The sequence below is a fragment of the Pinus tabuliformis genome, chromosome 3_1, assembly GCF_031772625.1.
Source record: "Pinus tabuliformis cultivar Carrire ecotype Pingquan chromosome 3_1, CPIR1, whole genome shotgun sequence".
Taxonomy (NCBI): Eukaryota; Viridiplantae; Streptophyta; class Pinopsida; order Pinales; family Pinaceae; genus Pinus; species Pinus tabuliformis.
Window position 1 is genome coordinate 203,548,071 of NC_142301.1, and position 27,810 is coordinate 203,575,880.

The 27,810-nt window shown below is 38.7% G+C and overlaps 1 protein-coding gene across 4 annotated transcripts in view; it reads left to right on the forward strand.

The window, feature by feature from the left end:
- LOC149186504 (IMP-specific 5'-nucleotidase 1-like) overlaps nucleotides 1-27,810 on the forward strand; it is a 355,273-nt gene that overhangs the window by 149,183 nt on the left and 178,280 nt on the right. The gene's annotated exons all lie outside the window — the stretch shown is intronic.

Consider the following 27,810-nt stretch of genomic DNA (forward strand, 5'->3'; position numbering starts at 1 on the left):
TGGCTTGGAGCCTACATCTTTGTGTTCTTTGTCTCTTGTGATCTTCATGTTTTATGTTTGGTAAATATTTGATGAAGAGAACATAATAAAAGATATAAGCCAACATATATTCACAAGCAATTATCAAGTAATAGAAATCAACCCTAATTTGCTAACCTATTGGTTTCTCAACATGGTATCAGAGCTAAGGTGAAGGGAAGACAGATTGAAGATCACATCTCGTTGAATTAGTTGAAGATATCATTGAAACAATGACATCTCTTTCCGTCAAGGCTAAAGAAGAAGACCTGAAGCAACAACCATCACCTATCGCTGAAGCAACTATCTGTCTCTTTTGAGATCATTGAAGGCCTTTTCATCAACACTCAAACAACAACTTCTGTTTGACAAATCATCTTTGCAATAAGCACATTGTCATCTCAAAGGGCCAATCTCTCCGAGATTCAATAACAATATGAGTTCTCTGAAATTTGGCGTCTGTGAAGGCAACAATTTTGTGGGAGGTCTTAGCTACTTGTCTATGCTAACTACATCAGGAAGATCCAACATCCAGTTAAGGAGGTTCAGAAATCTTATATTTATGATCCGAGTTATTATCATTCATTCTCTGCTTAGAATCCAAAGAAAAGGGTAGTTCAATCCTGTTTCCTACTATTATCTCTATAGCATCCTAAAGAAAAATATTATGAGAACTGTGAGACATATATCATCTCAAGGTCATTACTATAAGAACAAAAGTGCGAAGACACGATAGTAACCCTAGACAAAAGACAAGTTTGAGATTTGAAGATTCGAATCTGTGGTAGCATCTGTATCCAAACTTTATGTGATAAACAAGAAATCCACGCTTGATCTAATAGGGACTAAGGTTGTGGCACATAATGAACAAGAGGTGTGCATTATCTAGAAAAACTAGACTGAGGTAAAAGGTATCTAAATCCTCTGTAAGACACTTATATAACAACAACAACATTCTTTGAGACACTATAATGAAAGCCAGAAGAAATGAAAGCTACAGGAAGAAGTATTATTGATATCCTCTGTGACTTGTGAAAGGAAGACGAAGAGTACCCAAGGAAGTTTGAAACTCGCTCTTGCTCCAAGTTGAAGAAGATTGAAGATATAAGTGAAATTCTGAAACTTCTCATCTATGCAAAGACATCTGAACTCCAAGACATTCACCAAAGCATCCAAATTTTGAAGGTTAAGAAATTTGAATTAGTACAACTCGCACTCTATGTGGTAAAGTCTGAAGAAGATTTCCTCTACACATTCTATACCAAGAAGCAACGATACAAGATCTATCAAAAAAGGTAGCTCAACTCATTTGAGAGACTATCCATCTCTTGACATCAAGACCATCATAGGGATTTGAGGAACGTTAATCTATGCAAAGGGCAAAGTTTAAACAAGAAAGGGCAAAAGTTTGCAATGTAGTCACTGAGCTATGATATACAATCAATAGAAGCTACAAGCTGTAGACTTTGGGAGCTCTGAGAAATAACTACAACACAAGTATGAAAAACAGCTATATCATTAAGACTTATACTTAAGAGGAAGATGAGTTACATCATAAAACCAACCTATCTGTAAAGTGTGAAAGGAACCTAATCAAAGCAAGTAGCTCAAAGAAATATGGTTTGTATTCTAGTTGGATGACCAAATATGTGAAGCACCTTTGTTAAAAGGAGATAATAATCGCTGTTGCAAAAATAATCAAATCTCTGTTGACAAGTAAGGTTGAATTTTTTTCTTGAGATTTGCTAAGGGAGCATACAATTGGGATTATCAAAATTGTCTACACTACTACAAGTAGACATCACAGTAGTTACATTTATATATGAAGTATATAAGAATATGAGATTCACAATTATAAAATCTATGGAGAAGCAAATAACTTGAAGTGTCTACCCGAAATTCCCAAGCAACACTCTTCCCAAAGAATTGAAGGCAATCACCATATTATTTAGCAAGTTTGATCATGATGATCTAGAAGCAGTTACTTAGTAGAAAAAGGGACTACAAGGATCTACTATAGAAGCAAAACCATTAGTAGAATCAAAGTCATTATGCAACATTATAGAAGTTTCTACAATGTGATATTTTGTTTCAAACATATGAATGGAAGAATCAAAGTAACATGACAAAAGTATATTTCACTAGAAGAGCATGGAAGCAACATTGAAGTAGTCTAAAAGTATGAAGGTATGAAGATAGTCTAGAAACAACATGAAAAGAAGCATTTCTCATCATAAAGAAGGTTAAAATAATAGTTCGTTCAAAAGAAGTCAACTAAATGGAAGTATGAAAGGAAGAAGTATGCCTATCTTAAAAAAGTTTCTTTATTAAGAAAAAGATTCATATCTTTAGAGAGAATTGAAGGAAGAGCAAGATGCATATAGATTAGAAATATACTTGGGAGCATAAGCATGATATGTCTTGGTCAGATAGAAAAGTCACGACTCTCCCATATGGTTGTCTGGTATATAGCAACATAGAAGATTGGCAGAACCGATGATAACGCCACTAATTGATCATTATTCAATATTATTTCTTGAAATGTGTGGAAGTTATGTTGACTTTAGAGGGAGCTAGAAGCACAAAGTGACTTGAAGGATCTTACAACTTGAAATTTGGAGTAACATCACTTGTTTTGGCAACTCTGATAATGAGGAATGACATCATAATGTTCAGGATATGATATGACTTCTAGGAAGAATATATAGCAGAAGTGTGTACACTATAGAGGCAAATTGATACAAGAAGTCATGAGATAGTTTGTTGATCACTTGATGATATGATGGGTTCGATATTGGTCTAGAAGAAGTTCACCCTCCTTAGTTGAAAAGAGGGAGCTATAATTGGCTCTACATTGATTGGTTTGACAGGTACTATTGCTGACAAAGATATTATTGATGATTAGTGGAAGATGATATAATTTCTTGAAAAAGGGATGAAGGCAAAACCCTGTCATGAAGAAAGAGTATGTGAAGGCTTGTGTGATCAACGTTGAAAGAGTTTGGCTCCATAAGATGTTTGACGAACTACTTGATGACATGTTAGAGTTATGTGAAGATTGACAAAGGTCTAGGAAGGTCGAAGCTCATTATGATATGATGCAAGATAGGAGCCCAACAACTATTATAGTTCTCCACAAAAGAACATGTAGCTGCTGCTTTGATGAGTATTTTTGAGGCAAGCTTAGGCTTGTGGTTGTTTGTCCCTGTTTGAGAGGGAGTGAGGATGGACATCATATTCTCCATGTGTCATGTACTATGCACATGACTAATAGTTGTAAATCTAGTGAAGGCACTGGTAGGGAGAATGGTGGATTGGATAAGCATTTGGGATTGATACTTCTTGAGGAATGATATCCAAGATAGTAGTCTCGAGGACCGATACTCTTTGAGGATTGGGAATCCGCAATAAGAGTAGTCTTGAGGGACGATATTCTTGGAGGATGGGGTGATATCCAAGATAAGAATAGTCCTGTAAGGACATATCTGGTGAACATCTAAATGTGGTATGTGCCTTGAGAGGCTGTGGTGATGTTCAAATGTATGCCTCCTAGCATTGTGCTTTGATCTAGTGGAGAGACAGATCTTGTGAATTAAGGCCTTGCTATTTTGTTATTGACAATGCTGGTTATGATGATGCTTATCAATTCAAACTCATAGCAATTGACAATGCTGGTTATGATGCTTATCAATCCAAACTCATAGCAATTGACAATGCTGGTTATGATGCTTTTCAATCCAAACACTTCTTATGAGAATATTTCAATTTGAGAGTACCCTTGTATCTTGTTCAGTCATTATGAATACCTCCCTAGTTAATATGGAGTGTTGAAGAATGTAACTAGGTCCGTTCTTCACAATTATCTTTGTACTTGTATCAATATGTATTTCATGTAAAAAGAAAAAGAAGAAAAATAAATTTTATTATCATTATTATTTTTATTAGTCAAAGCATGTTCTTCATGCTTCTAGGGTTTATTGAGTCAAAAGAAAATTTGTCACGAGTCAAACAAATGTACTTGTGTCAAATTCCCATTTGGACTTCTTGGAAGAAAATTATTTTTATTTGAGTCAAAAGAGTTAATTTGTCCTCCACATGACTAAGTCGTCCCTTTTGGACAAGTTGGCCTAGAAAGGCACATATTCGACCTCCTAGATGTCTATATATAGAGAGCAGTTCGACCTCTTTGGAGCACCAATTCATCTCATCGATTTCTGTGCCGAGTAAGGAAGAAAAACTAGTGAAAAATCAAAGAAGGAAGAGCGAAGGTCAAAGGAGACAGAGCGAAGGTCAAGGAAAGAGAAAATCATACCTTTTCTGCCCTAATTTTGTCACATGTGTGAAAGTTTAACTCTGTAACAGGGCTGAAGATTTCAGAACCACTGTAGGGGCCAAAAATTCAGAGTTGATTAGATTTGAAGAGCATTGACCAACATTGACTTTGTTAGATTTGACTTGGTTGAGGAAGATTTGAAGAAGGGATGACTTGGGTCTTGTGGGAAGTCTAAGTCTTGGTTCTTGGGTCTTGGGTTTCTCACTTTGATCTGGTTCTATAAGAAGAGGAGTTGTTTGGGTTTTTCTCCTTGTGGGGTTTGCCTTGGCTTGGAGCCTACATCTTTGTGTTCTTTGTCTCTTGTGATCTTAATGTTTTATGTTTTGGTAATTTTTTGATGAAGATAACATAATAAAAGATATAGGAAGCCAACAAATATTCACAAGCAATTATCAAGTAAGAGAAATCAACCCTAATTTGCTAGCCTATTGGTTTCTCAATGCATCTCTGTGCAAGACTGCCAAATCTCTGTGTAAGAAGGTCTAATACCCGTGATTCAACTTTGTGCAAGAAGGTTGAATCTCTGTGGTTCATCTCTGTTCAAAAGGGTCGAATTTCCTGTGGTTCATCTCATTGCAAAAGGGCCGAATCTTATATCGTCTAACTCTATGGAAAGGGAGTTGAATTCTCTGTGTACTCTTGTGGAAGATGGACCTCTATTGCAGTCAACTTGTGTTATGAATATAATTTATATAAAAATAATATAAACATAAATAATAATAATGATCATAATAATAATTAATTAAATAATAATTAGTACTGAAGAGGCATGTCTAAGGGGACATGACCGTTCATAAAGGGGCACCTGCCTAGGTATATAAGCGGGCCCTCATTTTTAACAATCACATCTCATATTAATTCTCTTATACACTATTCAATATATATATATATATATATATATATATATTCTTATCCTCAATGGATGTCTTTATATTCCAACTATTTCGGATTACTTAACTAGTATACAAATTTTGTTCGTTAAAAGTACAAACTTTGTTCATTACATTGGTATCAGAGCTGTTCAATCCTCTGGCCGTTCAACCGCTGCATAGAGTTAGTCTGATTCGGCCTTTGGCCATCAACTCTGCGTCAACTTCATTGTCGTTGCGGTTTTGGCTTTTAACCATAAAAGCTTTTGGAGGTTCTACATTTTGCCGTCAGGTCTTTGGCCATAAAATTAAAACAATATATATATATATATATATATATAGAGAGAGAGAGAGAGAGAGCGAGAGAGAGTTAAACAAAAAGTATACATACAAATTATATATATTTGTTGGACACCTAATCCTAAGTGGGTTAGTGTGGAAGCCGAATAGACCAAAGCAGTCCAAGAGACCTTGGGATCTGAAACCCAAGAGTCATATGTTGTACTATAAATGTATATCTGATGTTAATAAAAAATGAACTCACATGATTTATCTTTCCTATTCTATGTTTCCCATGTGTGTTTAACATGGTATCAGAGCCGCTTGTTTTTCTGTGGCCTGTTATGTGCATGTCAGTCCTCCACCTCTGCCCATAATTCTGTGTCTGAGCTGCCTTGAATAGCGCTGATGTGGTCTTCATTATCTCTGTCACTGTGTACGTTTTTGCTGGTAACGCTATCTCAGACTGACCACGCTGTTTCATAAACGGTTGAATTCTCCATACGTTGGCTGCATTGTAATAAATGTGAGACTGTGCGCTGTCTGCATTCTGTCCCTGAGGAGTCAGTCCACTGCCCCTCCACAGTCGCTACCCATTAAACGCTGCCCTCTCTCACGCTGCTGGCCTCATAGACGTTTAGATTCTCCTGCGCTAAACTAGGGACTGTGCATTTCTGCATTTCTGCTCTAATACAGTCCGGCCTGCTCTAATACAGAGATACCGTGTCAGCTATGCGTTTTAGGTGAATGAAGCAGTTGGCCTAACATGGAAAAGTTGCAACGAATATATGTTGAAGTCTCTTTTGATGCCTAAGCGAGGAGTTGATATGAGTCACTGAGTTTTTTAAAAACCATAAGTGTCCTTGTTACTCTTCCAGAGTGCTCACACGCCCAGTCTACAGTATTAACTTCGGAATCCATATATATCTATCCACAGTTCCTCCCATCAAAAACATTTCCTTCTTAGAAGCTACCAGAACTGGATTCTTGAGTCTGTTTGATTACATTCAAGGGCAGAATGCGGAACAAGCCAAGATGCCGATGACGGCCCCAGTGTTCACAGAAATCTTTCCGTCAAGAGGCCCCTTCTGCGAGTCTTCCTTTGTCGTCAGTTTCTACGTGCCGGAAAAATTCTAGGAAAAGCCACCGAATGGGATGTTGTCTATGCTGCGGTGAGAAGGAGCGGGAGGCATTGTGACTGAAGGTGCTCACGGTCTTGCGCAGCGGAAGCGTGAAGAGGCATTTCCTGACACGGAGTTCTAGGACAACCTGGGGGACAATGTCAAAGACAAGTTAACGAATTTGCTCCAGGACCACCATATTTTACTTTGAGAATGTTGCCGGTACACCTAAAGGGGTTTGGACAACTATATCTCGGTTTCTATATGATATTGAGCCTGAGTTTGTAGATTCTAAATATCTTTCTGTTTCTAGCAGAAAACCAAGCTTTGAATGATGCTGTTTTAAATGCGCGTTTTTAATTATTGCTCAGTTCAGAATGATAAAATCCCTGGTAGAATGCTTTGAGGTAGATAAGGGACGAAAGTCGACCACATAACCTGTGGAAGAACAGAGAGTCCACCAATTGTAATACAATCTTCCCAAAGCCTCCATATGCTAGCATTAAGCAGATTGTAATAGTTGAGAAAATTCAAAATTAGGCCTAAACCTACAGCGACAGAAGTGGCATCCGCATGTTGAGGAGGAGGAGCGAGAAGGGGAGTTTGAAGTTTCGAGTTGCGTGCACTTTAATTCAATAACTCCAGTCAGTCGGTCAATTTGTTTATTGTTTTGTGATCGAAGGCGGCGGTCTATACATGTCTTCATAATATAGGACTATGCGATTTGTGTTCTTAAAAAGACTCTACAGCATCATGAGTCACCTCTTCTATTCGATTCAAATTGGCTATCAAATATGTTGCATTGTTTACTGGCTTATATGCTGCTAGCAACTCTGCCTCTTGCTTTGAGTGTACATGTGACTTATGTGTGCCATGCGTGACTTGAATTCCAGTCGGATCTCCAGATTGCGAGCTTCAAAACCGATAGTCTATAGTCCTACTCTGACCATGGCTATTTGAGGACATAAAATGCTTGTGAAGAAGAGAACCCACAAGTATAATGTGCCTTGAAAGGTGGTCTTAGTTGTCCAGAAAATCGTTGAACTGCGAGTTACACTGAGTATTGGTTGAATCTGATCTATTAGTTCTTGGTGCTAGTGGTAGAGACCTGGCAGCTCTGATATTGACAGCTGATGGCAAAGATCTTGAAAATTCGTCTTGTTCCCTTATTAGAAAACTAACTAATCTGGGTGGCACTATTTCTTCAACTTTGTGAATTAGTGATTGTGCAACTGTTGCAGATATTGATCCCAACAATGGGACTCTTTCAGCTTGAATATTTTGATGAAGAGAAGTAGGATGTTCTGACATTTTAGTGTGTTCCCTGGCTGTAGCGGCAGAAGATTCCAATCCTTCAACATCAAGCATTAATGGTGAAGTTGTCCACCTCCATCTACGTCCGGCGATGAAATTATAAACATTCTTGCTACTGGAAGCATTGAAACAATAGCCTGCAACGTACCCTCTCTGTGTTTAGCGTTGACTATGTATGAAACATTAAATTGAAGACCGTGAGCGTAACTGTGGTATGGTGCAACGTAACATGGTGCGGTGGTTGTATTGACTGGTATGTTCATATGACATGTTGGTTGAATATGTTGGATGAGTTGGATGCACTATTCATATTATATATTAGTATGGTGGGCTTATGGTGTAATTGGAAACTATATTAAAAAAAAAAAATGAGTTTGAATTGAATTATTCTCCATGTATGTGAACCGAGAAGGGCAAGAGGCATCCTGTAGTTACACTTGAAGGAATGCTAGTAGATACAAGTTCTTTTGGCTTTTGATTATAAAGATCCTCTTTTGGCTTAGTTGTAAGCCTTTTGACATCAAGGTCACCGGTATTCTTTGCGTGTTTCCACCTTCTGTTATTGATGTAGCCGCATTAAAGGGACTGTATGCTATCTCAGAAGTTGAATGAGTATGGTTTGATGATGATACAAGGACTGTGGTGAAGAGGGAATCTATTCTTCCATTTCCTGGGCAGCGTACATCATAAACAAATGTTGAGGTGCCATTTTGGGGACTGATAATTGCATATCTACTAATTTGTATTCGCTGACATTTAATTGTCGGGTTCTATCTTCCAATCTGTTCTTTGTTTAAGTTAAGTTTTTGAATGAGAACAGTCCATTATGTAGTAGCTATCACTTAATGGTCGTTGCATTTAATCTCTGAATTTGCTACTGGATAATATAAGTTTATTTGGAGACTATTACTACATGTGGAAGCATTAAAAAAACAATGGTACAGTTGTGAAATTGCTGAGATGCATGTTACTAGTCCGTTTTAAAGAACCTGGATTTTGGGAACATGTTGCTGATGTTGATTTGAAAGTGAAGGAGTACTTGAAGGATCCAAACAAGTTTGCAGTTGCTGCTGCCCCAATTGTGGCATTGTATTTAAAACTCATTATAGTGCATTGATTCCTTGATTCCACTGCTGCATAAAGATTTTGGTGAGCTGATTGTAATCTTTTTGCACACTGATCATTTGCTGACATTTATAAAGGATATTGCTGTGTTGAGTAGTAGTGATCAGTTTTTTTAAGGTGTAAATCAGACATTAAAGGAAAAATGGCCAGAACCAGTGAAGTATTACAGTTCCTTAAAACTCTGATATTATCTACTGTTGATGACACATTACAAATCAGCAAAGGATCTCTCTCAGAAATTCAGACATGTTTACAAAATGCACAGGAAAAGATCAATTTTTTGCAGCTTGAATCACAGCTACAGCAAGAAGAGCTACATCAAAATAGACACCATTCTGAACCTGTTTTTGTTCAGAACATTGAGACAACCACCCATCAGCAGCATGTTAATAATGGTACAGTTCATTCAAATAAAGCAGCAGTTGTATATGCAGATGCAGAAACTCAGTCTGCACTTCCCAAGCCCATCATCAGACCTTGGGAACAACTTGTCCACAACAAGCACAGAACTGGTCTTGGATATGACAAGGACTTGTCCTTTCATATTCCAGACTATGCCAAGCCCATTCAGTTTCAGAGTGCTGGATTCATTCATGACAGTTCAGCTGCTCCTCATGACAGTTCAGCTTCAGCTGTTCCAGACTCTGCCCCTCTTCTACAGCAACAACAACAACAACAAAAACAACAGATCGTGAAATGCCAACACTGTGATCGAGTTGGCCATCTGAAAGATCACTGTTTTGATCTTCATCCATGTGAGCACTGTCATAAAACCAGCCATTCTTCACACAGATGCTTTAGAAACAAACGTCCTGCAAGAACAAAGATTCATCTTGGATGGATTGCTTCTTGGCAATGGGCATCAACAACCAAGAAGATATTCCAAACACATGTCAGAACTTGTTCCAGAGTATTGAACAGTCTTGCAGTAGAGTTTTCTCCATATTCTCACCTTGTATCTGACAGGGGGGGAAATGATGGTCATCTACGAGCTTCAAAGTCACATCAAGCGAGCCTGAGCCACAACCTGCCACACCAATTTCAGAGTTGCAGCCAGAGACAAAGATGCCCGTGAACAGATTGAGAACACTTCCTCTAGCAGAAGACACCAGCTTCTTGCCAGTTTTGGAAGATTTCCAGGAATTGCATTAAGCATTCCAGAGTTGTTGGTCATCCTTAAACCATCACAGATTAAGAACACTTCCTCTAGCAGAAGACTCCAGCTTCTTGCCAGTTTTGGAAGAGTTCCAGGAATTGCATTAAGCATTCCAGAGTTGTTGGTTATCCTTAAACCATCACAGGTTGAGACTTCCCTTTTCAGGTTGAAGTTTTACCTTTTATGCGAGGTGAGGCCTCCCTTTCATGGTTGAAGGTTTCCCTCTTCAAAACAATAGGAGCACTTCCTCTAGCAGAAGACTCCAGCTTCTTGCCAGTTTTGGAAGAGTTCCGGGAACTGCACTAAGCGTTCCAGTGTTGGTGGTCATCCTTAAACCACTGCCCTTTTTACCAACATTTCATAGAGCACATTCAGCCTAGTGCTGCCATGCATTTTTTGCACATTTTGTATTACAACTCTCTTTTTGGACTCATACATAACCCTTCGGATTAAGGGGGGGAATGTTGGACACCTAATCCTAAGTGGGTTAGTGTGGAAGCTGAATAGACCAAAGCAGTCCAAGAGACCTTGGGATCTGAAACCCAAGAGTCATATGTTGTACTATAAATGTATATCTGATGTTAATAAAAAATGAACTCACATGATTTATCTTTCCTATTCTATGTTTCCCGTGTGTGTTTAACAATATTTAAAAAAAACAAATAAAACCAAAGAAAAACCAAAAAAAGTAGTTGCAACCCGATCTTTTGCACAGCTGCCGCTGCCTGACAGGCCGTCGGCTAGGTGCCGCTTAACCGGCCAAAGCCACGGCTACAACTGCTGAACGCTGCCCATCGCTGGCTTGAGTCACACGGTCCCTACGTTGCTGCCCATGCTACATCCACTAGCTTTTCTACCCAACCGCTACTAATACCACCACAATAATTTTTTCTCTGTCACTGCTCACCGTGCAACTCCGCTAGATCATTGCAGATCCATTGCTGCCGGTTACAGATCTAGATCCATAGATCCATCTGTAGTTAGTTACAGATCCATTGCCATACTCACTAGCCCTCACTGTATGTAAGTGCACGCCGACAAACTCCGTGGGCTAATTCCTCCTCGCCACAGTCACCTCCACCGCCTTCGAACACCACCACATTGCTCCTGTGAACTATCGTCTGCCCTGCAATTCTGTCCACAATTACAGTCCATAGTTTTCTTAATTGTACACTAAAAAATATAAAATAAATTATTTAACTCAATACTCTACGACCCTCAAGTGGTACAGACACGCCCCATATTGAGTCTTCGTGACGCTTTGAAAGTCATGTTGAGCACTAAATTTGCACTTGAAATTTTTTTGAAGACTCCATGCCCAAAGATATTTCAAAACATTCCTGTACTATCAGACCATTCAGAGTTCCAAGTTTTGTCAAGGCTTTTAAGCCCCTTTCTTCTCTCCTTCATTGTACTCAACTTCTGTAGCCCTGTGGGGATATTGTAAACGTGATGCTAGCATGATGAATGAAGCCATGTAACAGACCTAGGCAACTTAGGACTTTGCTATCAAGTGAGTTCACTTTAGGGAGTTTTTTTTACTTAATTAATTATTTGTGCTTTTCAACGCTTAATAATTAATTGAGTTTTTTCTCCTAGATATACCCCCAAAGCTAGAATGTGGCTTGATGGTAAGGCTTTAGATGAGTCCTAGTGTATAGATTCAATGTATATTACCATGTTAGATCACTTGTAAAATTTCTCGAAATTTTATTAGGTCTATGTGTCATTTTTTAAATTATTAAATTTTATTGTAGGACGAGATTTTTAATAAAATTGTAATAAGTGACGTGTAGAGAAGTTGTTGGGGGTATGGGTAATCAAAATCAATGTTTTAAAACTCCGACTCTGACTCCGAGTTGGCCGGGGGTCGACTCCGCCTCCGACTTCGACTCGGTATCGACTTGGTTGGCTCGATTTCAATGACTCGATCGTTGTAAAAAATACATTAAATATTTATTTTTTAATAAAAAGACATAATTTTAAAGATTTTCATTCATGTTTCCAAACACACAGCATTAGAATATAGATAGAAGACAACATATGATCAAAGTAGGCTCATGAATATATCCATTATATCAAAATGGCACCCAGTGCACTGTCCAATACATACATGATGATGATATAGAGATCAAAACAAAAACACATAACCAAGGAGGCTAGAAATGGCGTTATCCTCCAAAATAGATTGTAAGTCATCAAGGAACTAATACAAGGGTCCGAGAGTGTTCCTCACTCAAACAAAGTTCCAAAGTGCATGTGTACATCTTCAAAAGGTGCATCCTCCACCATGATGTCATCTAGGAGAGACCCTATGTCACCCTTTTCAAGCATGTGAGTGACATGGCACCCCTAAGGGTAAGCATTGGCATCAAAGAGGGATGTGCTAGCCCTCCTAAGTCATCTCAATGATAACCATCCTCATCTGTGCTTTGGAAGAAGGCACCATCCACCAAAATAGGGTCAAGGCCAGCTAGGGGGCATCTTCAGTCCATTTGGGCATATCATCAAATAGTCCAACGTCCAAGCTTTTAAGTTTAGTGTTTTAGCATTTGGAGGCTCATCAAGGGGTGTAGCATCACGTGGAATCAACTCAAGGCTCGATGCTCATCTTTGGAGGGCCAAGGTTGGGGCCACAAAGTTAGGTTTGCTTCAAGAAAGGGGCAAATAACCTATTGGAAGGTTTTGAAGAAGAATGAAGCTATCCCTTAAGGAATCTCTACTACATATGTGATACCACCTAAACAAACCTCTTAAGATCAAGCGAGATAAACTTATTTAGGAACACAAAACCATTAAGTATCATTGTGAAAACCTTGGAGTCCCCCAAAACCAAAAAAATTTAAAAAAAATTGTTGTTTTTTAATTCACGGGCTGGCTCGGTAATAACCTGGTCGGCCGAACCTGTTCACTGGCCGAGTCGACCCGGTGAGGCCTTGATTTGGACCAACTCGGCCGAATCGGTTCCGAGCCACCCGAATCTTAAAACATTGATCAAAATTAAACCTCTACACCTCAAATTTCTACTAAGACACACATTGAGGGGTGAAAAATCACTTATAGACCCTCAAAACCCACTTTTCCTAAGTCTAGGGGAAAATGTGGCAATAAATTAGTCAGAAAACAAATAAATGAGAGAAAATAAAGATTCTCTCCAAGTCAAAGATACTAAAAAATGAGGTGGAAATTCACCAAGAGTTAAAGAGAATATTAAGGATGATGTGGACTCCACCTAAGATCAAGAATCAAGGAAATAACATGTGCTCAAATTTGCAAGTCGAATTCTCTAGAAGGGACCATGAGTTCTCCAACAACTTGCATTTTTTGAGGAAGTAAATTCAAGTTCCAAGATATGATTGGAGTTAGGTTGGGATATGATTTGATTTGATTGAAATGAAGTGGAGAGTGATCTCCTACCACTCCACTTCAACTATCCACATGTTCCTCTCCTCTTCCACGAGTTCCTCAATTAAGGATTGCGCAGATCACCTTGGGGAGTTCGAATTGCATGATGGAAATCATGGTTGGTTGCATTGGGATTGTCACTGTGCCACTTGGAGATGAGCTCTCTCATTGGGATTTGATCCCATTTGCTTATTTAAATGAGCCTTGGGATCCTCTTGCATAATCTTTAGATGAGGTATTGTGCTTGGGGAAACTCTACAAGATTTTGTACTCACTTTTTTTCTATGCTAATAAAGTGAAGACTTTGGGGGTTCAATCTTGATGTGATGTTGTTCTTCTATCTTTCAGGTAAAATTGTTCATTTTGTGTTTTCATTCTATACATTTCTTGAAGTCGAAATTATTTGCTCATTTGCCGTGTTTGTGGATTGATTTATGCAAGTTATCTTGTATTGGTTTTTGGCCTAGTGAGATGCTCTCGAGTGACAAGCACTAGAATGTTCTTGGTTGAACATCTAGCCTTTTTTCTCATTGCTAAATCTAGTCCCTTGCGATGCTAATGTTTCCTTTAAGTGTGTAGAAGTTATTTTGTTTTGGAAAAAAGGCTTCAACATGGGGGACATTCTCGGTTGAATGAACTCACTCTCAAGGTGAAGGTTATAAGAACTCACATCAAGGAAGCATTTTCCCAAGGGCTTATCAAGTGAATGTGAAAGGGAGTTTCTTCTACCATAGCTCTCTAATTTGATTTTACTTGTCAAAACTTATGCACTATATTTGCTTGATCTATCTTTAAGAGCTTGTGAAGGATTTAATCCTTCTTGCTTGTGCACAAGGAGGAATGCGAGTTCCTTTTTGTTGCATGCAAGTTGTATTTTACTTGTTTATTAGTCTCTTGTAACTTGTGTTCTTTTATTGATTCAATTTCTTGTGCTCTCATGGCTTGCGCAATTCTTATGGAGGTTTGAAGGCGTTTTTTTAGAGCATTACTTGAAGGATTTACAGGTGGAAGATTTGAGGAGTAAAGAGATATCATTGAAACTTTCTCACCTATCGAAACTCCTTATCATACCCTTGCCTCCTTTCAATTGTGCGAGAATTTCTCTTAAATATTTGAGATTGAAATCATCAAGTTAGATCCTTTTTTTGGAAAAGCGATTTGCCTCTTGAAGGCATTCTTGTGTTGTAATCGAATACAAGTTATAATTTATCTTTCTTGTATTTTCTTACTTGACCTTGAGGACGAGTATTTGCTCTTTTGAGCTCCTTGTAAATTCTCCTTAGGCCTAAGTCCCTCACTCTCTATTAGAGGGCTTCATTTTCAATAATAAAACAAAATGTTTATTTGAGGGAGCTTGAGGATTATCCTCTTGGCATCCCACCCCTCTTTTGGGAGACGATCCTTTGCATGTTGGTGGTTGAGTTTTGCTTCTTTTTATTCAAGTAGATCTAATTGGTTTAACTTTAGACATTGGCATATCCATCTCTTTGTTGTTTCACATGCTCATGCTATAGATCTAGCAAGTCACACTCTTATCTTAGGCTAGTTTAGTGATTCTATTTCTCACTTTACATTGTTCATTTGAGGAATTTAGATCTGATTTCTTGCAGCTGATGTAAATTATTTAGTTGCTGATATATATGTCCTCTCATGTGGCTATCTCATATTTTTCATGTAAGATACTAATATTGTTTCATATTGATGTGAAATTGGTGATATTGGAGTAGCATGATCCGGATTATCCATAGTATTATGTTCGTTATGTCGACGTTTCGAACCCCAAAGGGGGTACATCATCAGGACCAAAATTGATAGAATATGAATGATAATTTTTGAGAGAAGAATCTTCCGACCATAGTATACTCTGGTCGGAAGATTCTTCTCTCAAAAACTATCATTCATATTCTATCAATTTTGGTCCTGATGATGGACCCCCTTTGGGGTTAGAAACGTCGACAGAACGAACATAATACTATGGATATTCCGGATCATGCTACTCCAAAAAACTACCACAGAAGCTTAAAGTCTAATTGGTGATATTGTCATCTAATTTTCAACTATCTCTTTGTGCAAGTACTTTATTGCCTTATTTGTGAATGAACATATTTACTTGAATTATTTTGAAGCATTTCACATTTGGGAGCACTATCTCTACTTCCAAGCCACATCTAATCATTTGTATCTCCATTGCACTTCTAAAATTAACCTCCAAGCATAAGCTTGGTTGATAGAAATTTAGGACAAACTTCCTTAGCTTTCATTCAATTTCCTAAACTTGAGTTTTGAACAAAGGTTAAAAGACGTGACCTCACAGTTCTCTCGTGACCAAGTCCCTTGTAGGAACGAAGGCATGTGGGTTGTCTTGAAGTCTAGGTAGGCATTGTTAATGAAGGACAAGTGCCTCCTCATCCTAGCCTTCTTGCAATTCACCTCACTCTTTACCAAGTTGAAGGATTTGAGGGAAAGAATAACCCTAGAATAGGCATTAACTGAAATCAACCAAGAACACCTTAGCACACAAACACCATATAATTTTGGATGGTTTATCTTGCATGCATTTTGAAGTTGGAGTCTCATTGAACATTTCATGATATAGTTCTTTCTCAAATACATGCAACAGATTTTGAAAGCACTTACATCTCATTTACGTGCAAATATTTTAGTTTCTTCTTGTACTTTGCTTATGCCCATTTGGATCAAGTTTAGAGTTTTATATCATTGTTGTGTTTAAGCATATTTCCTATTTTCAAGTACAAGAAATATTATTTTCAGGCTTTCAATTTTATTAGGTGCTTTCCTTTCAAAGTTGTACATCGTATTGTAGCTTTGGTTTGGTTCACTAACGTTTGTCTTGTAGCTTTTCATTCCATTTGATCTTGTTGTATCTTGAAGACATTTTCATTGTTGTAAGTACTTTTACTTAGTTGAGCATATATTTCATTTCTTGCAAGATTATATTTGGCATTGGTCTACTTAGTTGAGCATATATTTCATTCCTTGCAAGATTATATTTGGCATTGGTCTACTTAGTTGAGCATATATTTCATTCCTTGCAAGACTATTTTTGGCATTGGTCTACTTACACTTGCCTTGTAGGATACATTGTTGATTCATATTGATCTATCTACATATTAATTTCATGCTCATGGTCATTTGTACTTGCTAGATCCTTCATTTATTGCTTCAAGTTATATCTTAAGTTATTGAATGGTTTATGTTCTAATTTATCTACTAATTATCTCTTAGACTTGTTAGTTTAGCAAGTTTTCCTTTAACATCTTCCTTAGGGTCCACCCTGCTTGGATTTAGCTAGGTGAGAGCCTAGATGGAGAGAGTTGGGATTAGGCGACAACCCCTTCTCTGAGCTTTGCCACCAAGGCCACACCTTGTGGGGTTGAGGATTTTTCCCACATTAACTTAGGTGTGTAAGCGAGACGGCAACCAGTCAAATTAATAAGAAAAAAAGGTAATATATATGAGAGACTTATATATATATATATATATATAGATATATATATATATATATATCAATGTTGCACATCTCGTACTCGTATAAGACTCGTCTACTTATTGACTCAACGACTCGTATAAGACTCGACAAAAAAAATACGAATTTTGAATGGGTCCACGGGTCTTATGCAGGTCACATGCGGTTCTTCATGGGTTCAATGCGAGTAGATGGGTTCTATGCGGGTTTAGATGAGTACGGGTAGAGACCACGGGTCCTATGTGAGTGACCCGTCTCGCTATAAAACCTGTCAAGACCCACGGGTACTCTTAGGTCTTATAAGAGTCGTACAACACTAATATATATATATATATATATATATATAGATATATATTCAAGCAAGCAAAACTTTTAAGAGTTAAAAAAAAACTCTAAAAATTGAAAGAACTTATTATCAATTAAAAGAAGGTTCATAATAAAGTTAAAGGAAGCCAAGAAAAAGCTAAATATTAGGGTATTTTTTCCATCGAAGCAATATGGAGTCAATTGTTAAAGAGAAAATAATTAAGTCAATTGCTGAAGAAAAACGAATGAATCATAATTCTCTGTTTTGGGCGATATGTCCTTTTTGTCGAATAGAATTTGAGTATTCATCGATTTTTAAAAATCACACAGTGTTTTGTCCAACATTCTGGAAATTGTTTGCTTTGGAAGAATATCAAGGTAATACATAGACACAAATTAAAAGATTAAAGGAAGAACTCGCAGAACTTGAACAAAAGAACAAAGCGTTGAAAAAAAATATAAAGATCTCGAAGATCAGTTCTACAAAGAATCAACAGAAAGTAACAAAGAGATTTGGCGAGGGAGAGGAGAGGGAGGAGAAAAATACAAACAACAATAACAAAAAAATTGAGGGAGGTAGGGGTTTGCACTCACCGCTTTAGCTCTTGTAGATGGCAGCCCTTCTTTACTGCTCCAAGCTCCTCCTCCTTCACTCCTCCTAGCTCGTCCTCAAGCCTCTCTTCTCCAAGCTGTCTTCTCCTCTTTTCTCCAAGCTCTCTTCTTCTCTTTTCTACAAGCTCTCCAAAGATGCAAGAATGAGGAGAAGAGAGGGGGAAATGCTTTTTAACCCCATCTATCCTTTCCCTGACTCGCCATAAACGCAACCCCAACCCAAACCCTCAAATCTGCTTGGGATCTGTGCTTGATTCCAGGTAGATCTCTGTCCAAAACTGCGGATCTGGCCTGCACGGTTCTAGATTTCCAGGAATCAACTCAATCTGGCCAAATCACTGATCCGATTTTTGGAATTACAGTTCCTGCAAAAAGGATTACCCAAGGATTTATACGAAATGCAGTTCCGACCTTAGATCCTTTGGGGAGGGAAGGATCGTGCAACATCGTGATGGCCCTAAGGTAATGGATGATTGCCCATTGCTCTGCCAAATCCAACAAGGGAAATGGAGTCAAGGTAAATCAAATGCCTTATGAGGTTAATAAAACTTGCTTAAGAATTGGCCTATGTCATTCAAGGATTAGGGCTTAGGTTAGAACTAAAAGGAAGAGTAACCCTTCGCCCAATCAAGAATAGCAATGGAAATCAAGTTATATAAGAAGGGAATCTTGATGTAAAAATCTTCACCAACAAAATCAACTATGGCTTGACAAATTCACTTTATACTTTTGCTAGCAATCCAAAATTATAAACAAAGCATTGTACCAAATAATGAGGAAGGAAACACTAGACTTTTCTTATTTGAAGACTCGTGACCTAAATCAAAGGATCCTAATGTTGAGAAATCTAGGGCATAACAATTAAGTGATTTCTCTTCTTTTAGGAGTTGCTTGTGAGTGCTTTTTACTTCTTAGATTAGGATCTTCTTTTACCTAGATTATTAATGTTCTTCTTCATCAAACAGTTACCAATGCATAAACCATAAAGAGACAAGAGACAAAGAATGTAGGCTATCAGCCAGGGCCAAAACATCTCCTACTTGAGAGGAAAACCTGAACAAATTCTTTTTCTTATAGAGATTCCAATTGACGAATACCAAGCCCAAGACCCTTGACCTATTTTCCACTCCAAGACCAAGACATAAGTTCCCTTCCATTGAATTTCCTTTGTTGCCAAGTCAATACTAGTCAAACTTCTGCTCCTTTCTTTTTCTTGGCTACCCTTCAAATTCAGCTTCTTTTTGCTTTTGTCTTGCACTTTATTTCGGCCCTAATTGCAACATGTGAGAAGTATGATAACCAACTTCTACACCTTGTCACCACTTCGCTTGGAGGGGAGACTCCCTCACATACTTTGGCTTGATGACTTCAACTTCTCAAGTAACCTTACCAACCTTGGATCCTCCTGTAATACCCTCGGTTACTTCTACAACAAATGTTGCCTCTTTACTTCACACATGTGAGAAGATAGAGCCCAAAACAGATTTGAAATGGTTCGATCTTCTTCTTTCACTAGCTGGTTATAGGTTGCCTTCCTTGACCCTTTTCGCACTCCCAATTGCAAATCATGACCAAATTACTTACTTTGAAATGCGGCCGAGTGGCCTGTTTATAGTTGTTCTCCATGATAAGAAGCCGACTTGTCATCAAGCTAGGCCGATGTGTCATTTGGAGAGATATTATTATTCCTTTTGAAGCCAACTTGTAAGGGAGATACTTGTGCTTGTCTTGGAGGGTTATTTGACACTTTCATTGACTTATATATATATATATATATATATGTAACATGCTAAAGAAGGGTCCTTCATACATGGCATTGACTCAATTTGACTTTTATGACTAGATGAAAAATCCTAAAGGCTCACAATGGGAACCATTACTAAAAATAAAATTCCTTGCTCATGAAACACATGAGATAAGCATTACAATAATAATTTTATTTTTTGTCTTTTCATCAATTACATAAAATCACAATTACACATGTCATTATGAAGACCGAACCTAGTTACACTTTTCAACACTCCCTCTTAACTAGGGAGGTATTCATAATGGTACTTGGTCATTCTCAATCTGAAGAATTTCTCATAAGAAGAGTCAGATTGGTAACCCATCTGTTTAGCATCATATCAACCAGCATTGTCACATAGCAAGGCCTTGACTAACAACTCTATCTCTCCATGAGATCTGAGCATAATGTTGGCGAGACCAATGATGTATAAACACCCTCATCATTGTCTCTCTCGGAACATACCCCACCCGGGTTCTCAGGGTGTGTTCCACCAGGACTATTCTTATATTGGATTCCCAGTCTTCAAAGAATATCTGTTGTCTACGACTACTCTTATCTTGGATGCCCTAACACATCCTCAAAGAACATCAGATGCCAGATGTTTACCCAATCCTCCATTCTGTCTTCCTGAGTGAAGACAAGAATGATGTGTTTATCTCTCCCTCTTAATTAGGGAGGACATATTTATTCCAATAAAGGAATGTACTCATTCCTACAGAAGGAATGTACCTAAGCTCCCTCTTGGCTTAGGAATTTTGCTTCCAAGTAAGAAAACTTGTTTCCAGGCTCCCTCTTAATTAGGGACCTAGAACAACTCCTCAGGTGGAGATGATGGGACAACCAACTGCTTGAAGAACTCCTCCTCACGATGTCATGAACTTATTTTCGTTATCTAGGAGTCTTCATGTTTGGGACTTCTTCATAGGGCACCGACCATCCATCACTTTCATCCATGAGTCAGTCATGTCATCATTAGAAAGTGATCCATCAGTCCATATCTGGCTTTCCTTCATGCCATGCTACTTTCTTCCTGCCATGTTTCCTTAAGGATCTTTCATCCTGCTACATGTGCATCGGTGGTGGAAGACATCCATAAATCTTCCCTCGACAACCCTGCATAAACCCATCCAGATATTTGTTCAAAAATAAAGGAATGAACATTAAAATCAACATTACCTTTGTGATGGTCTTTCATCATGACATCTTTTAGTTTGCATCAACATCCTGCATACATATCGACACATCTCCCAAAGATATATAATGTCAAGGGTCTCTTTCTTTTTCAGACTCCATCAGAGTCTTCATATCCTTCATGGAGATCTCCTAGTTAAATCGTCTAGGTCTTCGAATGTTGATTGCCTTCTTCCATGGTTGCATATCCCATGATCGGTTTTTTCCTTTCTTCACACATTTCATTCTTGGGGCTTCCAATTAGAGTTCCTCAATTGTAGTCAACCACCTCATACTTCATATAAGGACATATTATGTTGATTTCATCTACTGAATGTTTGACCCATGCATTCCTGCATCCCTTTGAGGGAGGAGATCCTTTCTTTTGATCATGCTCTTAAGATAGAGCATTGGTGCATGATATCTACAACCATGTGACATTGCTTCTACAATATCAAATGGAAGCATACATACCTCATTTTTCCTTTGGGTCATCCAGGTTTCCTGCAACAAATTCCTTGATTGAAAGAGCTTCAATCCCTTGATCTGCTTCACTTTTATGTCATCATACCATCATCCCATGAATTCCACAAGTTTGGATTTCTTGATGAAACACTTGCTCCTCTCTTGATCAGTGAATCTTTCAGTGAAGATTCCATCAGAGAGAATCTTGGGGATCTAAAGTATCCCCTTCAACAGATGTTTCCTTTTCAGATGTATAATGAACCTTGTACTAGATGACCTTCTTCGTTTCCATAAGTGCCACTTATGTTTCCAATGAGGTTCCCAACCATAGATTCCAACCATCTTTCATGCTTCTCTATGATGATGTCCTGAGCTCTTACTTTCAATGCTTCTATGATGCCTTGATACATCCCATTATTTTTCTTAGTGAATTGTGATAGCTATATCTTACAACATAAGACTTAGGAACTTGAAAAGAACTTAGGTGAGGAAGACTATCTCAATCATAATAGAGATCTCTTACTTCCTCATTCATGGATTTCTTCTTTTTAGCTTCCTCCACTTCTTCAGTGATATGGGCTTCTTCTCTTCCTCTTTTGTTATTGCCCTTCTTGACCTTGGGACAATCTCTTTTGTAGTGCCCATATTCTTGACACCCATAGCATTCAATCTTAGACATGTCCCTTTTCTTTTTTTGAGAACCAGACTTTCCAAATTTTCTCTTTCTTCTTGTCATTGTAGCATAAGCTTGATTTTTCTCACCTGCTTCCACATCAAATTTGGCCTTTAGTCTAGATTCTTCAATCTTGCACAATGACCATAGATCCTGGAATGGAGTAGCTTCTTTCTTCCCATAAATGCTTGAAGTAAAGTTGCCCCACTCCTCTAGTAGTGCATTTAATACAATTGTAGTCATTTCTCTATCAAACATGACTTCTCCTAGATCTTGTAGTTGATCCCGGATTTCAGATATCCTCATAAAGTATGAGGCTATTCCATCTTCCCTTGACATCTTTAGCTTGTAGAGTTCTTGCCTTAATGAGATGACTTCTCCAACAATGCTCACAGAATACAACTCTACCAGCTTGTCATAGATTTCTTTTGAAGTTTCGAGTTTGGATACATATGGGATGGGGGGATCCTTGATGGATTCTATGAGAATCCTTTGAGCCCTAACTTCCCCTTTCATATACTTTGCAAGAGCTTGAGTATCTTCCTTTCCTGGTTTAGTGATAGATCCTTTGACATGTTACATAACCTCATTTTGAATGAGATTCAGATTTGTCCTTTTCTTCCATGCAAGATAGTTTGAAGCCCCAACCAATTTGTTGCTCTTCTTGCAAAAAGACATTTTGACAAATTCAGATGTGGATGATGTTGATGATGATATAGAGAATAGAAAACTTCTCCTTGATGAAGGTAGTTTTCTTCAAGAGTGATCTTCGATCCCACAGAGAGTGAGATCTCTTTGGATCTTTTGATGAAGATCAATGATGACTTAAGGACACTGCTTGATTCGTAGATCTCTTCAACTTAGCCTTCATTTCTTGATGATGATCCCAAGACTTCTTTGTAGACGCCTTCTTCGATCTAGGGTTATAATGTGTTAAAATTGGCAACCAGGGCAAAACTTCATGTGGGTCATCTTATTCATGGCTAATAATATTTTTATTAGATTCCTCTCGCCGAGAGGTGTAGGATTGATATAAAGATCATCCAATTCCGATAAGTATTCATGGAGATATGAATTTATTTTGATTATGGAATTATTATCAAGCCGACCTACAACTCATGTAGGCTCAGAAGCCCAACAGTCGCATCTATTCACCCACCAATGTTTCGTATAAATATAAGAGGACTTTTCCTCATTTGCACTCACTCATCTCATCACATCTCTTTCTCTCTACTGCGCAGATATGAGTCTCTTCTCTACTGCGCTGAAATGGGTCTCTCTCTCTCACACATGTGAAGCCGGAAGCTGTTGAATTTGAAGCTGCAACTGCAGAAGTAAAGATTGACTTGCGTGGCCTAGAAGATCTCCTCATCTGAACTGCGCTGTAGGTTCATCTGAACCTCCTTTGAAAGCCGCAACTTTTGGTGGTGGAATGAAGTCAATCCGACGAACGGTTTGCAAGATATCGACTGCCCTAGTTTGAAGTCGGAAACTGCTGAAACTGAAGTTGCAACTGCAGAAGTAAAGATTGACTTGCGTGGCCTAGAAGATCTCCTCATCTGAACTGCGATGTAGGTTCATCTGAACCTCCTCTGGAAGTCGAAACTTTTGGTGGTGGAATGAAGTCAATCCCACTGTCGGTTTGTGAGATATGGTCTGCCCTAGTTTGATAATGAAGCCGCTAATGCTGATGCTACTGATCTAGGGTTTGCTACTGCTGATATGAATCAGATTTATTGTACTATTTCTGTCTGCTGAATTATTGAAGATAAAAGAAAATTTGATCAAAGGGTTTCCCCACACATTGTGGGGTTTGTCCCTGGCTAGCCGCCACATCTTGTGTCTCTTGTCTTGGCTTGTTTTCTGTCGATCGTTTAATGTTCTATCTGCACTTTACTTTATGTACATGTGATTGCTAATCGGTGGAATATAATAAGAAAAAGAAGTAAACTGTTATAAGCATAGAACATACCATAACTTAACATAATGCTTCCTTTGTAGATCTTGACTTCAAGATGATCTTTGCTTTGATGCCTTCCTCAAGATTTGATGCTTGAGTGTCTCTTGATAAGATGCTCGTCCTTGACTTTGTCACCTTAGCTCTGAAACCACGTTGAGAAATCTAGGGCATAGAAATTAAGTGATTTCTCTTCTTTTAGTAACTGCTTGTGAGTGCTTTTTACTTCTTAGATTAGGATCTTCTTTTACTTAGATTATTAGTGTTCTTATTTGTTAATTTTAGATAACAATGATATGTTCTATGCTTAGCACAATTTACTTCAATGTTCCTTTAGCAGCCCAATGACAATTTCAAATTGTGTTTCTAGTAGCAATCACACTAACCATTAATCGTATTGATAGTAAATGCAGATAGAACATAAAACATATGCAAAAGACAAACCAAGACAAGAGGACACCAGATTTGGCGGATGGCAAGGAAAAACCCCAATGTGGGGGTAACCTTTTGATCAAATCTTTTTCTTATTATTCATTAGTTCAGCAGAGAGAGAGTACAATAATCAAATTCACTTGCCCAATACACAGTCAAATCAACCCTGTAAAATTCTACAGTCAACTGCAGTCAATTTCATCCTTAACCAGAAAGTCAACGCTGGTCAAAATAGTAGCAAAACTTCACCAAAGTAGCTGGGTCTTCCTTGGTCAAACTCATTCTGAAGAGGAGGTCAAATGCAGCCCAAAACAACTCCGTCAAACCTAGTCAAAGAAGAGAGAAAATATGTTGTGATTTTCTATGGTCAAAACAGAGGTCAACCTGAAGTCAACACTGGTCAAAATGTCCCAAACACCTCAATTTTTGTGCCAATAAATGCGGCCTCAAGAGATCGAAATTCTGCCCCACAAAACACAGTCAAACTTGGTCAATGAAGCCTGGGTCAACACTATCAGGGCCCCCACAAGTTGACGATACTTGGAAGGGTTTGCTAATCTGGGCCCAACAACACTTCCACATAACTTCTTCAAGTTGAGTTCCATCGAAGTAGACACAGACTTGCAATCCACCATCCCACATCTCTCAAGCAGCTTCACAATGTATTTTCCTTGAGAAAGGAAAATCCCACCTGGCTTTTGCCAGACCCCCAGTCTTAGGAAATAGTGCATCAGTCCTAGGTCCTTCATCTCAAATTCGAAAGCTAACTCCCTCTTGCATTGATGAATGAGAGGGTCATCACATGTCAGAAAGAGATCATCCATATAAAGAACCAGAATGAGAGGCTTGTCCTTTTCAACCTTGAAGTATAGGTTCGGGTCAGCTTCATTCCTTGTAAATCCTAGCTCCATAAGATATTTACCTATCCTCTCATACCAAACCTTGGGGAATTGCTTCAACCCATAGAGGGATTTCTTCAACCTGCATACATGTGTCTTACGATCTTGAACTTCAAACCCCTTGGGTTGTTCTACACAGACTTGCTCATTAAGCGAGCCATGCAAGAAAGCAATTTTGACTTCCATTCGGTGCCGGCTCCATCCCTGCGAGGCAACAAGGGCTATGATTGAACGGATGGTGGTATATCGGGCAACTGATGCAAATATCTCATCATAGTCTACTCCTTCCTTTTGAGAGAAGCCTCGAGCAATGAATCTGGCCTTGAACTTTTCAACACTCCCATAAGCTCAATGTTTGATTTTGTAAAGCCATTTTGAAGTGACCACTGATTTGCCTTTTTGGGTCTAGGAACCACATCCCAGACATCATTCTTCATGATTGACTCATATTCTTCGTTCATCAAATCCTTCCAGACTTGGTGTTTCACGACTTCTTCGAATGTACATGGCTCAGATTGTACAATGGTATTCATGACAGCTAAGCACCCTTGGGACCCGTTCGGCTTCTTGCTTTCACGCAATGTTCCTCTTGGTGCAACATGTCTCTTGACATCTTCAACAGTATCTTTGAGCCATAAAGGTCTTTTTCTTGAAGTAGAGGGCTCAATAGGTGGTGGATCAATGGGATCCATCGGACCTTCAACATCGGGCATCAGATCATCTGTCGGAGATTCATCCTGCTTTCTTGCATCATCTTCATTGTCCTTCCCGGGGATAGGAAGATCTTGGACTTTCCTAAGGGAAAAATCTTCATCGAAAGTGACATCATGACTTATTTCCACTTCTCTTTGACTAGGCACATAGATTCTATATGCCTTCGAAGTTTCACTGTAGCCCACAAACGCTCCTTTCTTCCCAAAAGCATCTAGCTTGTTTCTTTTCTATTTTGGCACATGAAACTATACGGGACAACCAAAAATTATAGAATGAGAAACATCAGGTTTCTTACCGGGGAAAACTTCTTCGGGTGTTTTGAAGTACAATGCTTGATGGGGGTATCTATTTTGAACATACACATCGGTGTTGGTAGCGTCTCACCATAAGAACTTCGGTAGACCTTGGTCATGAAACCATGGCACGGGTGGCTTCTATGATAGTTCGATTCTTCCTTTCAGCAACACCATTTTGTTCAGGAGTATATGCAGTAGTGGTCTCCCTCTTAATGCCAACTTCTCTACAATAGATATTGGATTCATTTGACTCTTATTCGGTCCCATTCTCGAACCTCAATATTTTGATCTTCTTTCCTGTTTGATTCTCGACCAAGGCTTTGAAAGAGCGGAACCATTTAAACACTTCTTCCTTCTTTTTAAAGAAATAGATCCATGTTTTGCGAGAGAAATCACAAAAATTGCATAGTATAAATACCCTCCCAATGATGTTACAGGCAACATACCTGACAGATCAGAGTGGACCAATTGAAGAATATCGGTAGTTTGACTTCCACTTGAGGGGAATGGTCCCCTCGTATGTTTTCCAGCTGCACATTCCTGACAAACCCCTTCATGATCTAAGTTGAATTTAGGCATACGTGTGACCATCTTCGTTACATTAGGTAAGGCTTTGTAATGAAGGGGAGCAAATCTTTGGTGCCATAATTCGGATTGAAGAGAAGTATCGCAAGTCATTGCTCTCAATGGACTTCCTCCAACCTGATAGAGACCTTCAACCCCAAACATGAACCTTCCCATCAACGAAAGTTACCTTGAAACCTTTATCTTCCATCGCAGTAATAGAGACTAGGTTCTTTCTTAGATCAGGTACATACAACACTTATTGTAAGTGAAGGGCTTGACCTTGATTTGAGTGAAGAGTAACGGTCCCAATTCCTTTCACGGGATAAGTGGCATTATCCCCAAGTATAATCTCCATATTAGTCTTATTTTCAATCAAGTTTGAGAGGGCCTCCTTGTACCCAGTGAAGTGCCTTGAGGCACTATTACCACTCAAACCAATAGGGGACCTAAATGGGTTCCTAAGAGGGCGAATGCTATGTTAAGAGTGATGATGGAGGCTTAGCCCACTGTCACCACAGCTAAGTCTCCCTACTCTTTACGGACTTTCACTGATGGAAGGAGTCCCGGTAGTCTAGGGATTCACTTGTAAAGTATATGTCAATTGATAAGTGAGAAGTGACCCTGAAAACCCTTTCCCAAGGATGGAGTGAAGAATGGTGCTTGCTTGCTTTCTCTTTAAGTAAGGGACTTGGTCCACCAGGGATAAGGGGTGAGGATTGGAGGGTTGAGGGGAAAGGACCAAACTAGAATACTTTCTTCAAAAGGTTGAATTGATGCTATTGAGGTCTACACTTGGGGATGCCTAGGCACAATTCGATCCTAG